Below are 15169 nucleotides of genomic sequence, written 5' to 3'. Positions count from 1 at the left end.
TCTAAGTGTGAAAAGGTAAACACCTGTTTCACAAACAAGATGAATCATATTTTGTTAATGAGTGAACATAAATACAATGTTTGGTTGGAATGTTCATCTAGAGGTCAGCTTTGGCTTAGGGCTTGTTGTTCAGGCCTTAGTACTTCACTGGAATTGTCCTTTCACAGGCAGTGATCCTGTCCCCTCAGCTGCAATGGAATCCTCAGCTAGTCCCACAGGGATTGCTCAAGCTCTGGTTGTGCTGAGCTCCTTGTGAGTGGAATCATCAGTCTCTTGGACAAGCAGATTCTCTGTCACAGCATCCAGAATTTTTCCCTGGGATCCACCAAGGTAAGAGGAAAGGTCTTTCCAGCTCTGACATGGAAATTGTCCTGCTGGTGGCCTTTGCTGGGAGTATGAAACACAGCAGCTCTCTGGCCATATGGTGCTGCTGGCAGAGCTGGCTGCTGCCTACTCAAGGCTCAGGTGGGCACCTGAGCTGCCTTGCTGCACTGCAAAAACCATCTCAGTGCTCAGTGGCACCTCCCGACCCCTCGTCTCAGGGGAGTCCCGCTGGCAGTGTCAGAGCCAATTGTCGATTTCGGGGAAGCATTGTTAGGGAAGGCATCCCAGGTTGGTGTGATCTCATTTCCCTAATCACCTTTTTTATCTCCCGGTGGTCATGAAGCAGTCTCCACTTATCCTTCCCTGGTTTCTTTATTAGAAATACCGGGGAATTCCAAGGGCTTGTTTTTTCTTCTATGTGGTCTTTAGCCAAATGCTCTACAAGCTCTTCAAGCCCCTTAAGTTTCGCCTTACTCAATGGCCATGTGCTACCCATTTAGGGGTGTTGTCCAACCACGTTAACTTTTGGGTAGGGCGCTCCTCAGTGGCCGCCATTAAAAATCCTGGGGAGTCTTAGGGATAATCATTTTGATTCTCCACTGGGACATGGTGTCTCTTCCCCATAGGGGGCACTTATAGTCTGTAACAAACGGATGGACACTAGCCAATTTTCCATCCAGCCTCTCAATTTGCACAATGCTTTTTGATATCATTGCCAATTTGACCCCTCCTACACCTTGGATATTGCCAGCCACGGGTTGCAATTCCCAATGTAACGGCCACATCCTCTCATGTATGATTGTCATATCTGCCCCTGTGTCAAGCACCCCTTCCACATGGAGGTGGTCTGAACCACGGGTTAGGCTGCACGCTAGAGAGGGTTTGTTCTCACACACCACTTCTGCCCAGTAGACTTCAGGCAATTTTCCATCTACTGGGACCTCCACTGGAATGGGAATGTCTTGGGTGAGGATTTGCCCCTTGACCAGGTAGAATGATGGTTGAGGGCAGCGCGCCAGGCGAATGAGGCAAGTTATGCTTCCCTTGATGGTCATGAGAGCCACCTCAATCTCCAGGGGTGTGTGTTCTGTGTCCCCCAATAACAAAATACTCACTGTCCAGTTCCATGTGGTATATCGTCACGTCCAGTAAGTTGTTTGGCAGGTCCACTGTAATGACTGTCCAGTCAATAGACCTGAAATGAAAGCCTTTGGTAGTCACGAGCCTAAAATGGCCACGGACCTGCCAAAACTTGTTACTTGAACATTTAACATTTTTGTTTTCCTGCATTCCCACACCCTGTATCCCATCCTCCCCCTTTTGTTTTGAGAGAGGCTTTTGCCAGTTTGGGACCCGCTGTATTTATATCTTTGCACTTGGTTGTGTTAATGGCGGGTATGTGCTCTAGACTCAATTTTTTTCTTTGTTTATCTTCTTTTGTTTTTGGCTTTGTAGACAGTCTCTGGTGAAGTATCCTGGCTTTTTGCACTGGAAGCAGATGATATGCTGCAGCTGCTCTGGTGACATTGGTTGCTTCCTTGCTCTTGGTGTTTCACCTGCCATAGTCTTTGGGTGTGCCAGTCCTGGATTCCTCTCTGGTGCACCAAATACAGTAATTACATGATTATAAGCTGCACCATTTTCACTAAAATCTTGATCCCAACCTGGAAACGCAGCTTACACTCAGGAGTGGCCAATATATGAAAAAAAGTTCGGAAATTTCCAAACCCGGAAGTGCAAGTCAAGGTGCCGAGCTGAGCACCTGCCAGTAAAACCTGAGATTTCGCGATTGTTACAAATTGGTCACTCTGTTGCGTGATGGGGGGAGGCAGGCTCCGTGCCGGCAGCGCGAGGGGGAGGTGGGGGCTCCTTGCCTCCCTCCCGCTGCCACCGCGGGTGCAAGCAGGCTCCATCCCTGCCTGCTACTGCGGGTGCAGGTGGGCTCCGTCCCCGCCGCAGGACAGTGCCAGGCCGGGGCGAGTGAGTCCGGCGGTGGCGGCATCAGCGGCCGGCCCCGAGTGGCCCCACCGAGCAACAGCGCCGAGCTGGGCCACCTGGCACTCTCGGCAGCCCAAGCGAGCCGAGTCTGCCCGGTCCCAAGCCGAACCAGTAAACCCCGCGATCCTTCGATTCAGTTAGTAATTCGTTACTTTGTTGCACGCGGGTCCTCACTGCAAAAGAGAGTGCGGCTTATAATCAGGTGTGGTTTATATATGGACAAAGACCTAAACATTGCCGACACCCGGACGTGCGGCTTATAATCAGGTGCGGCTTGTAATTGTGAAATTACTGTAGTTCTGTTTTTCTGGCTCAGGCTTCTATCATCTGTGCTAAGCTAGGTGCTGTCTCAAGGGGAAGGCTAAGTATAACCCTGCGGCAGGCTTCATTAGCATTCCTCTAAGCCATCTCCTTAATCGCTTCAGCTTGTACCACTCGGTCTTGCACCTGACTTTCCACTTGCATGTGAAGTCAATCTACAGATTGCAAGAAATTCTCAGAGGCAAACTTTTTAATGTTAATATAAATACCTTTGACTTCAGCTGTGGGTAATTGGTTCAAAGCCTTTTCTGCAACATTTCAGATCTTATCCAAAACAGACTTTGATAATAATTGAGTTTGTTTCTATGGGCAATGCCAGTCCACTTCACCACATGAGTGTTCATGTTTAATATCATTAACATCACCATCTTTTGCATCCTCAGAACTTTGCTGAAGCTCTTGAAGAAGCACCCTCAAAGATCTTTTCCACATGCTTTCCACAGATCATACTCTGAGGGAGTTAACAGACATCTGAAAAGATCCAGGATTGCAACACACGGGGGTGGGGTTGCAGGGTGATGTCTTGCAGGGCGGGCATTGGGAGGAAGGGTGAGGCTGGGGGCCCACAGGCAGGAAAGGGTTATGGGAGGGGAAATGGTTAGGGGCAGGGACAAGAGGGTAGAAGAGATTGTGGGCTGAAAGAGGTAACATGTGGCCGGCACCATATTGGACCTGTACCACGCAGTCTGCAACCCGCAGGCGACAATCCATGTGGCCAGCACCCTCTTGGATCTGGTCCCCAGATTCCTCAGGCTTAACCATGTGGTTGGTCCTCTGAGGGGGAGGGAAATCACTTTTAGGGCTTTCTGAACAGTGTTCCTGAGGGAAAATAGTTGGGAGAGAGGGGTACAGGGAGGTTCCTCTGGCAACCTGCACAAAATTGTCAGAACCAAGGTACTGGGGGGGGCTTGGGGGCCCAGAGCAGGTATGGCTAATTTGGGTGCTCTGTGTTCCCCAGGATGACCTGCGGGTCCCCCTAATTCCAGGGTAGAGGGAGAGGGAAAAAGGGAAGGGGAATCTGGGGGGTTTTGCTGCTGTTTTCTGTTGTTCTCTGTCTGAAGTAATTGTTTCCGAATTTGTAAGAATATTGGGATGAACAAAGAGGCTATTTCATCCCCATTTTCCACTTTCAATGTTAATAGATCCCCTATTTCATCCCAAAATAAAACCGAATTTATATTTTGCATGTTAAAGTCTGAAATTTCCACAAATAACCAGTAGGCAAAATGTGCTAACCATTTCTTAGAAACTATAACATGTCCAGCACTCAATATTTCCCTGAGTTGGGAAAATAAACTCTTTTTCTGAGCAGAAAGTTGTGCGCCTATGATGTTTTAAAGTAATCTGCCCCGTTTATCTACCCCAATCCACAGTTAAAACACAGAAAAATGTGGCTGTTGTTATTTTCCGACCCCTAGTTGATAGAATGGAGAGGCAGTGCACACACCACCAGGCTGCGTCACTGTTCCCGATTGGTGCTGGTACAGGGAAAGCCCAGTAACTCTGCTGCTGCTTCTGGGCCCCCCTAGCACCGTGCCTGCCGCACGATTGCATACCAAGGCGGTCAGCAGGCACTGCCACCGATCCAGCGAAAAGCCAGGCAGCCGCTCCCACCGCCGCTTCTAAAAGCTCTGAGCCTCGGAGTCGCTGCACCGCGGAGTGGAGCCACCGAGCCCTGCCGCACGCCACCACTTCTTGAAGCAGCACTGCTGCAGCCGTGCTTACCGAACCGCGCGCCGCCCTGTGCCGCCAAACTGCGTGCTGCCCACGCACCACCGAGCCACGCCTGCCGCACGGTTGAGCACGTGTGTCTCTCCCTGCAGAGGTAGCCACACGTGTCCCACTGCGTAGTGTTCTTGGGACCCTCCTCACCATAACTGGGGGCTGTTTTTGAGGTCTCCTGTTGGCCTTGGAACCAAGAAAGCAGCCAGTTTCTCAGGCTGTTTGAACCTTCTTCTCAGGCTTCTCAAGGACGAGGAACCCAAAACAAAGATTATAACACCTGCAGTGTGTGTGACTCTTCTCACAGAGTGTGTTTTTAAAAGGATGTTTCTCCTCTGTCCAATGAAATGTCTGTAAACTGTTTTCCACAATGCACACTATTTAAATCCATTATTTCCTTCAATAAATGCTCTTTCTTGCTCATGTAAGAAAGTCACCATGTTACTGTGACCATCACCGCTCTAGGAACCACATATTGTAACAGACACCGTCTAACACTAAGGTAAACTTACCTCTCTCCTGTGGGCGTTGGCGTCTGTGACTCTATGGAGGGTCCTCGTTCAGAAACTGATTCACTTAGTGCCAAAGTGAATTGATGCTTTCGTCCTTAAGCCTCCTGACTGCACAAAAAGCAGCTCAGAGGGATTTAACATAATTGGACAGTCCAAATGGCTCACTGAATCCCCCAAAACGGACTCCCAGCTGCGCATAGGGCTCTCAAACTTTTGTGAAAGCCACACATTGGAACGCCAATTGCAGATATATCCAGAGTCTCCCCCCTGCTCCCAGACTAGCTCAATATCAGGAGGAAACCTCGGATTACTGCATGAACAAGGCAAAAGATCCAAAAGAGGCTCTTCTCTTAGGAATAAATTCCAAGGTTTATTCTGGAGGGTTTCGAGGAGAAAAGAGACTGGATACAGGACACACGGGGATATTCAAAGCTCGGCGAGGGGGTGAAGGGACTTGGACTCCAGCCAACCAGGTCTGACCAGAGGGGGAAGGGAAAGGAAAGGGGCTACACCATGGGACAGACCACAGGGGTTCAGGGATATACCATTTTCAGTGCATCTAGAACAGTGAATTACAACAGCTGAAGACACTGAGAACTCCCTGTATTACAGAACAGGTGTTTTATATGGTAAACCAGAGCCCTGTGTTACTTGATATCCAAGGATAGTGCAATAGGATTTTCCAGAAATCTAAAAAGCAACAATGGAGTTCACTTATTCACTTTTCAGCTGTAGTTACTGAACCCTTGCAGTTAAAACAGCTAAATTGGCAAGTCCCTGTATTTTGCATTCTACTTACTCAGTTTTTTTATTTTTTCCCAGTGAAAACACCAAGGGAAAAATTGACATAAAGCAATTGAGGATGACCACTATAAATTTTTTCTACAATGCAAATTGTGAAAATGTTTGCATGACATACTGTGATTTTTAGTTTACATTCTTCCACACACTGAGTAAAGAAAAAAAAGGGGGAATATCAGGGAGGGACACTATTTTCTTGGTTTTTATTGTTGAAGCTTCAGGGGGAGGAAACAAGTCAATAAATAGGAAGTATTTTGCAGGTTGTATTTTCACTTTAAAAAGCAGTGCAAATATAGTTGGCAATGGATTTTTTTTTACCTGGCATTTGTGTTAAAGTTGCATTTATTACAATTTCTGAAAATTTTTAATGAATATACTGTAATGAAAACCATTCTTCAGGACATTCTGAGTTTTTAAAGAAAGTTATTACTCAAAATTTAATACTTAGTAGTGGCTCTTTCTAAAATGTATTTTGATGGAATGAAAATCTGGTTTAACGAAAGCCTATCTGAGTTGTAAAAACTGTTGGAAATCTGAGTGCTCAATAAACCCTCTGAATTAATTAAATCACTCTAGCAAAGATTTTGAATTTAAATTCACTTTCTGTTTCCTTTTTTTTTCGTATTCAGTCTGTTTAACAGTACATTTTGACAAATTTATTTTAATATTTTTTTTGCCTTTATGTAGAGTGATTCCACTCCCATCAGCTTGGGCAATGGCTTAATGATTGTACGGGAGAGTATTGGCTACCATGGATAAAAATACAGGTTATATTTTGTAGAGGTCTTTACTGTTAGCAGTATGGTATTTTTTAAAAAGGGGATGGAGCACTAGGGAAGTAAAGGATGCTTTATGTCATTTTTACATTTGGGGAGGGTTGTTTGGTTTTTTTCTTAATTTTACTTGGTGAGAAGCAAAGTATACACAGAAATTATGGGCTAATGAGAATATCTGTTGCATTTTTTCCAGAATTAAGACTTCAGCTGTAACCAAATTTGATGTGATAAGGACAGTTTGTTTTACAATATGAGGTCAAAGGATCCCTGTGGTGTCTGGTGCAAGAGTGCACAAAGCGTGGCCTGCTTTCAGTCTCTGCTGCATATACTCAAAGGATTGCAGACAAGAGTATGGGGATGATGGAAAATCTTGTCATGGTGAATCATACACCTGCCAGGTTTTATGTGTCCTGCCTTTTTCCTCCCGTTTTTTCCTCTTGCTTTCTTCCCTCACCCTTTTTGTAAGATTTCATGTCTTAAAATTTAGCTATTCACTCAAATCCTTGAGGATAAAAAAAAAAAAAGGCCAAATAGAGTTTGAAAAGGTACTGAAGGGATTAGATCACATTTAATTCTTTTTATATAGTAGACCAAATGATCAAAAATCCTCTTTTTCTACATAGAAGTTGCTCTGTGCTCCTGTGGTTTTTACTTGTTTCACAGGCTACAATAATTCTTGTTGTTTTGTTTTGTTTTTAATAGCAACAAAAAATGCTCTTTCTGTATGATGATTGTATACTAGACCTATCAAAAGGGAAGTGTAAAACTCTTTGTCAGGGCAAGCTCTTCTAATACCTGCTGAAGTTTGGTTTGTTACACCTCAGAGAGTAATAAATGACTACCTTTTTATTGAGGCAGGTGTTCTTAGGAAGATCAGCATTACACTTCAGGCAATGAGAAGGGATATTTACACGGTGTGTGCCACTTTACCAGCCAAACATATTTTGCTAGATCTTCAGTGTGCCCAGTCTCACAGCTTTCCCTGTTAATGTTTAATAAGAAAAATAGTAGGACCCAGCACATTAGTGCTCCAGCATTGCAAAATGAGTTTAGAAACTGCATTAGGGTTGTTGGTAGCAAATTTTTTTCAAATACCTGGCTAATTGCTGTAGGCACAGGAAGGTTGTATCAAACAATCACATGGCAGTTGTAGGATAACCAAGTGTTACTTGACTATAAATGTTGAGGTGGGGAGCAGTTGTGCAATCCTACTCAAACTCTTCTTCTGCAAAACAGAGGAAGATGGAGTCCTGTTCGTGCAGACATTGCTCCTTGTGATCTTATCCTGATGTTTGTGTGTGTGTCTGTTAGAAGTTGTGTGCTGAAGTGCTGCTAATTTAGCTCAAGTCTTGGCGCTCCTAGAGGTGAGGAGTGGTGTAATATGGGCATGGCCACAGAAGGAGGGAGAGCTACTTTTCCAAGGTTTGTGTCCAGCCATTGCAGACTTGTGCTGCTGGTGTTACCTGATCTTATTCCAGGGCAGTAAAACTTGAGTCAGATTGGTTTATCAGTGTAGTGCAGTATAGTCTTTTAAAATAAGTCTTTTCATGGGGATGGATTTTTCCCAAGATGGCCACTGAAATATTCATCCAATAATGTCAGTTTGCTTGTTTTTCTGCTATCTCTGCTTTTATTGGTGTGAGGAAGGGCATTGTTATGCCATTTACAGTACCTAAATTAATTTTTTTGCTGACTAGAACTATTTCATTGACTTGAATTCTCTCCTTTCTCAGTTAGTCCTGCTCTGCCCCACAATACTTTAAATATCTATACAATTTGTGATGCATTCCTCTTTGCAAAAAATACAAGGGCCATCTTGATGTCCTTAAGTACACTATAGCTGAAGGGGACACATCATCAGCTCTTCTGCTAAAATTGGTGGCATCAACTCAGCCTGCTTCCATCATCCAGTGTGTATTCAGCATGTGTCATGTGAAAACAGTGAAATGTGAGCTGAGAAATTGTCCCCACAAAGTATACCTTGGAGCTGATGGAATGCAACTGCCAGGTCTTCCTAAATCAGGGATTCTGTGTGCTTTAATAACAGCTGCCATGGACAGACTGGTAAATGTAAGCTGCCATCCTGTACCACTCAAGTTTCCCCACAAAAAGTAGTCTGGCTTGCAAGGTCATTTCCAGGAAATACTGAAGGAGAGGAACAGTACATTCTAAATGTCATTACTTTTTAGTGCATTGCCATTATCTGATGACAAAACTAATTATTATTGGAAAACGTTGTTTATTTAAACAGTAATTCTTTAGTACCTCATGTTGAGAATATTCTCAGTGGGATCAAATTATTCCTGATAATATTAATCAGTAAGGAGAATGAAATCATCCTTGAGCATAATTATTAGTACTGTAAAAGTATGCAGCATAAATTATTGTCAGGTGCAGACAGATATGGATATCTTCAAAGGGCATCATTAAAACCAGCAGATGAAGCTGAAATCTATGGTCTTGGTATAGGGACTTTGAACTGAAAGCAGTGAAGTCATTGAGCAGGTTGCAAATCATCCATGAATTTATGAATCCCACCTCCCTATCTCAGCAAAGGCTGTGTGGAAGACCCCCAAATGTTGTCTGTTTTTCTGTTCAGCTGAAAAAGCAACTTGCTAATCAGGAGTTGCAGTGCTCTTTACCACCCAGAGGTCTTGACATTCTCAGTGAAAGGAAGGGACAAGGTACCAGAGGGCAGGTGTTTTGGGTTTAATCAGTTCTGCCCTGCATGAGAGATGTGGAATTGGGAGGAAGGTGTTTGAGAGGGAAAATGCAGCTCAGGCCCTCTGCCTAAGCAGGAAAGGCAGGGGTTGCTGCCTTTCCTCACTGCAGTCATCACCTGAAGTGCTAATGTTTCTGCTTTTCAGAGCAGTAACTAAGGCAGTTTCTTCCATCCCTAATTTAATATACTTAGTAAATCATGCCCAACATGATCTTTAGTGGAAAGTTTCACAACTGATACTTGTACTTACTGTAGCCTATACAACATTCGTTGGGCTACTGCCTTGGGCAATACTTCTCGCCCATCCTCTGTCATCCACTTCCCCTTATCTTCTTTTACTCCCATTTTCCTCAATTTTTCTTTCTCTTCACTAGTAAATATAAGTTCTACATCCTCCTTTTCCAGTGTTTCTCTAATTTGTGGCTTCTCCTTCAAGACCATCTCCCTCACTGCTGCCCGTTTGGCTTCTTGATCAGCAGCGTTATTTCCCCTGCTTTTAAAGTCTATTCCTGGCTGGTGTCCTTTTAAGTGAACCACTGCTATTTTCTTTGGTCCCCTTAAGGCTTGTAATACTTCCACTATAAGCTTTTGATGGATCAATCCTTTTCCCTGTGAATTTATCAGCCCCCTTTCTTCCCATAATTTTCCAAAGGTATGTACCACCCCGAACCCATACTTGGAGTCGGTATATATCGTCCCTTATTTTCCCTTTAGGAGTGTCAAGGCCCGAAGTATAGCATACAATTCACACGCTTGGGCTGACCATGACTTGTCTAAGGCTCCTGATTCTATCACCCGTAAATCAGTTCCCCCTATAATAGCATACCCAGATTTCCTTTCCCCTTCTACTATTCTAGAGGATCCATCCACAAACAGTCTTTCCCCTTCATCTAACTCTTCTTCCTCCAAGTCAGGCCTAATCTTCGTTTGTTCTTCTATAGTAGCTAGACAGTCATGGGTTAAAGGTCCCTGTTCCATTTCTCCATACAGGAAGGCAGCTGGGTTTTGCAGAGTGGTGGTTTCTAGGGTAAAATCCGGTGCTTCTAACAGAATCCCTTCATATTTTAGGAGCCTGGCATCTGATATCCATTTATCTGCCTTTTGTTGCATTACCCCCCGGATATTATGAGGGGACAATACCTTCAGACTACTATTAAAAGTGATTTTCCTAGCTTCCTCTACCAACAATGCACATCCGGCCAACATCTGTAGACATGTGGGCCAGCCTCTACTTACAGGGTCTAAAATTTTTGATAAAAATGCCACGGGTTTCTTTTTCCCTGCCCAGTCCTGGGTAAGCACCCCAAATGCAATTCCTTCCTCTATATTTACGAACAAAAAGAATGGCCTCTTTAAATCTGGAAGGCTCAGAACCGGAGCATGAACTAGACTCTCTTTTAGTTCCTCCAGTTTATTCGTGTCTTCCTGGGTCCACTTCATTAACCCTTCTTGTGTTAGCTTTTGGTACAAAAATCTAGCTTTACTACTATAGTTCTCAATCCATTGTCTACAATACCCCGTAAGGCCCAAGATCTGCCGAATCTGTTTTTTATTCTTCGGTATCGGTAGCGATAGAATAGCTTGAATTCTTTCTGGGTCTATCTTCTTTTCACCCTTTTTTAAATAATGCCCTAGGTATTTTACTTCTTCCTCCACAAACTGCAATTTAGCCCTTGAAACCTTCAGGCCCTTAAGTCCCAGAAAATTTAGGAGCTTTATACTCTCCCTTCTTACTTCTTCCTCTTCTTTCCCCGCTAACAACAAGTCATCAACATATTGCACCAGGGTTACCCCAGGACCTGTCTGATAATCTGTTAAAATCTGCTCTAACGCTTGCCCAAACAAGTTTGGGGATTCGGTAAATCCTTGGGGTAGTACTGTCCATCTAAGCTGTTGTTTCCTTCCAGTGTCCGGATCTTCCCACTCAAAGGCAAAGTAGTCCCTGCTAGACTCATCAAGAGGGCAAGCCCAAAAGGCGTCCTTCAAGTCTATCACGCTGTACCACAAATCGTTTGGGCCTAATTTACTCAACAGCGTGTATGGGTTTGCCACCACTGGGAATCTGGCTATAGTTTTCTTGTTTATTTCCCTTAAGTCATGTACTAGGCGATATGACCCATCCGCCTTTTTGACTGGGAGGATCGGTGTATTATATGGTGACATGCAAGGTTCTAACAATCCCCGGCTTAACAGCCTGTCTACTTCAGGTTTTAACCCTCTCCTTCCCTCCAGGGACATAGGATATTGCTTTATTCTTACAGGAATTTCAGGGTTTTTGATTTTGACCTTAAAGGGAGAAATCTTTAACTGCCCCACGCTTCCGGGGTTATACCATACTTCCAGATTTATTTCTTTTTCATCCTCCTGCCTCAGAGGACAGAGTCTAATCCGCATTTCTTTTTCCACTACTTCTATTTGTATACCCAATTCTATGATCATGTCCCTACCCAGTAAATTATAATCTGATTCTGGAACTAGCAAAAAGTCCCCTAACCCTAATTTAGATTCTGATTCCACCATTACCCCTTTTATTATTTTCACATCAAAGGGTTCTCCTTTCGTCCCAATCACTGTTGCGGTGTCCCTAGACAGGGTACAACCTTTGGGTAAAGACTGGAGCGTTGATCTTTCTGCACCAGTGTCGACCAGGAAGGTAATCTCCTGGCCTTGGGGACCCACTTTTAACTTTATCAAGGGCTCTTTCTGATGTTTTCGGGTCCCTAATAGATAGAGCCCCTGACCCCCCTAGTCCTCTTTAAACTCCTTCTCATCTCTAATCCGAACGCGACATTCCCTCCTAAAATGCCCTTTTTTCCCACAATAAAAGCACACCTTTGGATCCTGTCTCTCTCCAGGACCCCGAACTTTAACCAATTTTCGCTCAAATTGCTTCGGTCTCTCCTCTTGCTTCCTGCTCTCTCGCACAGCAGCTACCATCATTCTAACTTGGCGTTTGTCCTTTTCGTTTTCCCTTCGCACATAAACCTGATGTGCTTCCCTTAATAGTTCATCCAGCCCCCTGTCTTGCCAATCCTCTAATTTTTGTAGTTTCCTTCTGATGTCCTCCCAGGATTTTGAAACAAAATGTACTTTCAGTACTGCTTGCCCCACCTGATCGTTCGGATTCAGTCCAGAATAAAGTTGAAAGTTCTTTCGCAATCTTTCTAACCACTCTGCGGGGGCTTCATCTTTCTTTTGTCTTTCATTAAAGACCTTATTAAAGTTCTGGGCCTGCGGGACTGATTCCCTAATCCCTTGCACAATTATTGTCCTAAGGTCTTGAATATGGGCTCTATGTGCTGGATCTTGATGGTCCCAATTGGGGTTTTGTAAAGGCCACTTGATATCTGCCGCTGGCCCTTGTCTATGTTGTGCATCCCAAATACGCATGCCTTCTCTCCTGATCATATTCTTTTCCTCAACCGTGAACAAGATGTTTAGTATGGACTGCAATTCTTCCCAAGTATACATATTTGGCCCTAAAAACTGATCTACCCTCTCTGCCACCCCCAGTGGGTCTTCTATTAGGTGTCCCATTTCCTTCTTAAAATCCCTGACATCCCCTGAGCTGAGAGGTACTGATATGAACCCTATACCCGGCTGGGGGCCTCCCATCGGCATTTCCCTCAGTGGGTATAGTCCCTTCCGAGCCCTGCTGCGGGTAACTGGTCCCGCATGTTCTGATTGGTCGGAATTCGAATCCTCCCCCGAGGGTGCACTTGGGTCGGCAGGTTCAGGTACTTGGGGTGGGGGTTAATATGGAGGGGGGGCTATTAAAGCTTCCTCCTGTCGATTTCTCTTTTTCTTACCCCTATTTTCCCTTGATTTCTCTGTTAATTTAAAAATTAACACCTCTGGTCGTTCTACCCAGACCTTTGCGTAATCACTTTCTTCTGCACAAAAAGGGGTCTTGGTGTTCACCCAAATATTCAGTTTTTGCTTCACCCAATCCTCTGAGGACCCATATACGGGCCAAAACACATTCTTTGAAATCTCCTTCCCACCCCATACTTCCACGCAGTAGTGTATCATTTTAACCTTGTCTTTTCCCTGCGTGCCTGAAAAATGCTCCCAGTTATCCAGCAGAAATCCTAAGGGACTTTCTCTGGGTATGGGTGGAAGCCTGATGCTCATAGGGGACTTACTCTTCCCCTGTCCCATTCTTCCGGAGTGCCTTCAATCACACAAACAACTCCCGCTTCCCCTGGTTCGTGGCCCAAGCCCTCGCGGGTCTGTGGGAACCGCACTACTGAGGGTCCGCTCTTGCTTGGGGAGTGTGGCTGCCAACCCCCCTCTCGTTCACACACCACACAGTCGCACTCCGGGATCCCACCCCCGCCCGGACGGCTCCCGTAATACTTACGCGTCCTGCGTCTTCGTCCGGACCTTGTGCACAAGATTTAAGGGGTACGTCGGGCCCTCGAATCCCCCTTTGCTTTCCTCTTTTCTTCAATTTTAGGATCGTCGGTCGGGACTGGGGTGAAGTCCAAGCCTCGGGGCCACCGGGTCGGTGGGACGCCTCCCCTTAGGCGAGGAATTCCCCTCAAATTCCCGATCCGAGTCACGGCACCAAGTTGTTATAAATGAGCACAATGGGCTATTTAAGTCAATTATATAGCCAATTTATTAGTACAGAAAAGAGAAAGCAAAGTTGCAGCGCTGGGCGACAGGGGAGTCACCGCTCCACCAACTGCCGCACCGCTCGTGGCTCGGATTCCCCTTTTAAGTCTCTCGTCTTCCTGTCGAGTTCTCCTTCCGGTAACTTTTGCGCTTGCTCCGCCTGTCGCTAGGGGGTCTTATTTCTGCCTCTTGGTGGTCGCTGACGAAGGCTCACGACAGTCTTCTTCAGTGTTCTCTCTGTAACCTTGGTGCTGCAATATCTACAAACATCCGTTATCACGCAAGCATAGCAGTTTCTGTTCTTTGCAGTTTCGCAAGCAAGGCAGAATGCGAAGATATGGTTAGAGAATGCAAGGATACGCGAGCATAGCAGTTTCTGTTCTTTGCAGTTTCGCAAGCAAGGCAGAATAGAAGATATGGTTAGAGAATGCAAGGATATGGTTAGGGCGGTTACTTGTTTACACATTTTTCTCCAACAGTGAACAAAAAGGTCACTTGCTGAAAAGGTCACTTGCTTCTCCTCACAATCCCCCCTCTTTGTTTTTACTCTTTTTGTTCACTGTATCTTGCCAGTTCTTTTCTGCTGAGTTCTAAATAGTCTTCTATTTCTACTCCATTCAATGGCTCATACTTTGCCTTAATAAGCATTAAATGAGCAGCCTCTAACCTTCACTTGACTATATTGATAAGTTTGTTAAAGATACAAGGTTCAAAGGTCAATGTTAAAACAAACAGTATTAGTGGTCCTGCTAAGGTAGACAAAAGGGTTGTAAACCAAGGAGAGTGATTGAACCAGGATTCATACCAACTTTGTTGTGCCTCTCGTTCTCTCTTCCTTTGTTCAATTTGTTTCTTTAACTCTGCCATGGCATCTACTGTTACACCAGTGTGATCTACGTAGGTACAACACTCCTCTCTTAAGGCTACACATGTTGTATAGGCTACATCAGGGAACAAATACTCGACCAGGAACACACTGGGGGGCCCAGGGGTTAGTCGACCATTTCGCGACTAAATTCATGAGCATTGGGCTACTGGATATGGCTAAATATGTCACCAAGAACTGTCCTACCTGCCTACGAGTCAATCGTAGCAACCTAAGAAAACTACCTCCAGGGGGACGGCCGTTGGCAAAAAGACCATTTGCAAGTCTGCAGATAGATTTTACAGAGCTACCCAAAGTAGGGCGAATTAGATATCTCTTGGTAATAGTGGATCATCTTACCCATTATGTAGAAGCATTTCCGACGGTCAGGGAAACAGCTCGAACGGTAGTAAAGACTTTACTCGAAGAAATAGTACCCAGATACGGAGTGCCTGAGACTATTGACTCGGACAAGGGTCCGCACTTTACATCAAAAGTGACACAGGAA

Source organism: Catharus ustulatus, chromosome W (genome assembly GCF_009819885.2).
Source record: "Catharus ustulatus isolate bCatUst1 chromosome W, bCatUst1.pri.v2, whole genome shotgun sequence".
In the NCBI taxonomy this organism is placed as follows: Eukaryota; Metazoa; Chordata; class Aves; order Passeriformes; family Turdidae; genus Catharus; species Catharus ustulatus.
Note: the sequence above shows the minus strand (reverse complement) of the source record.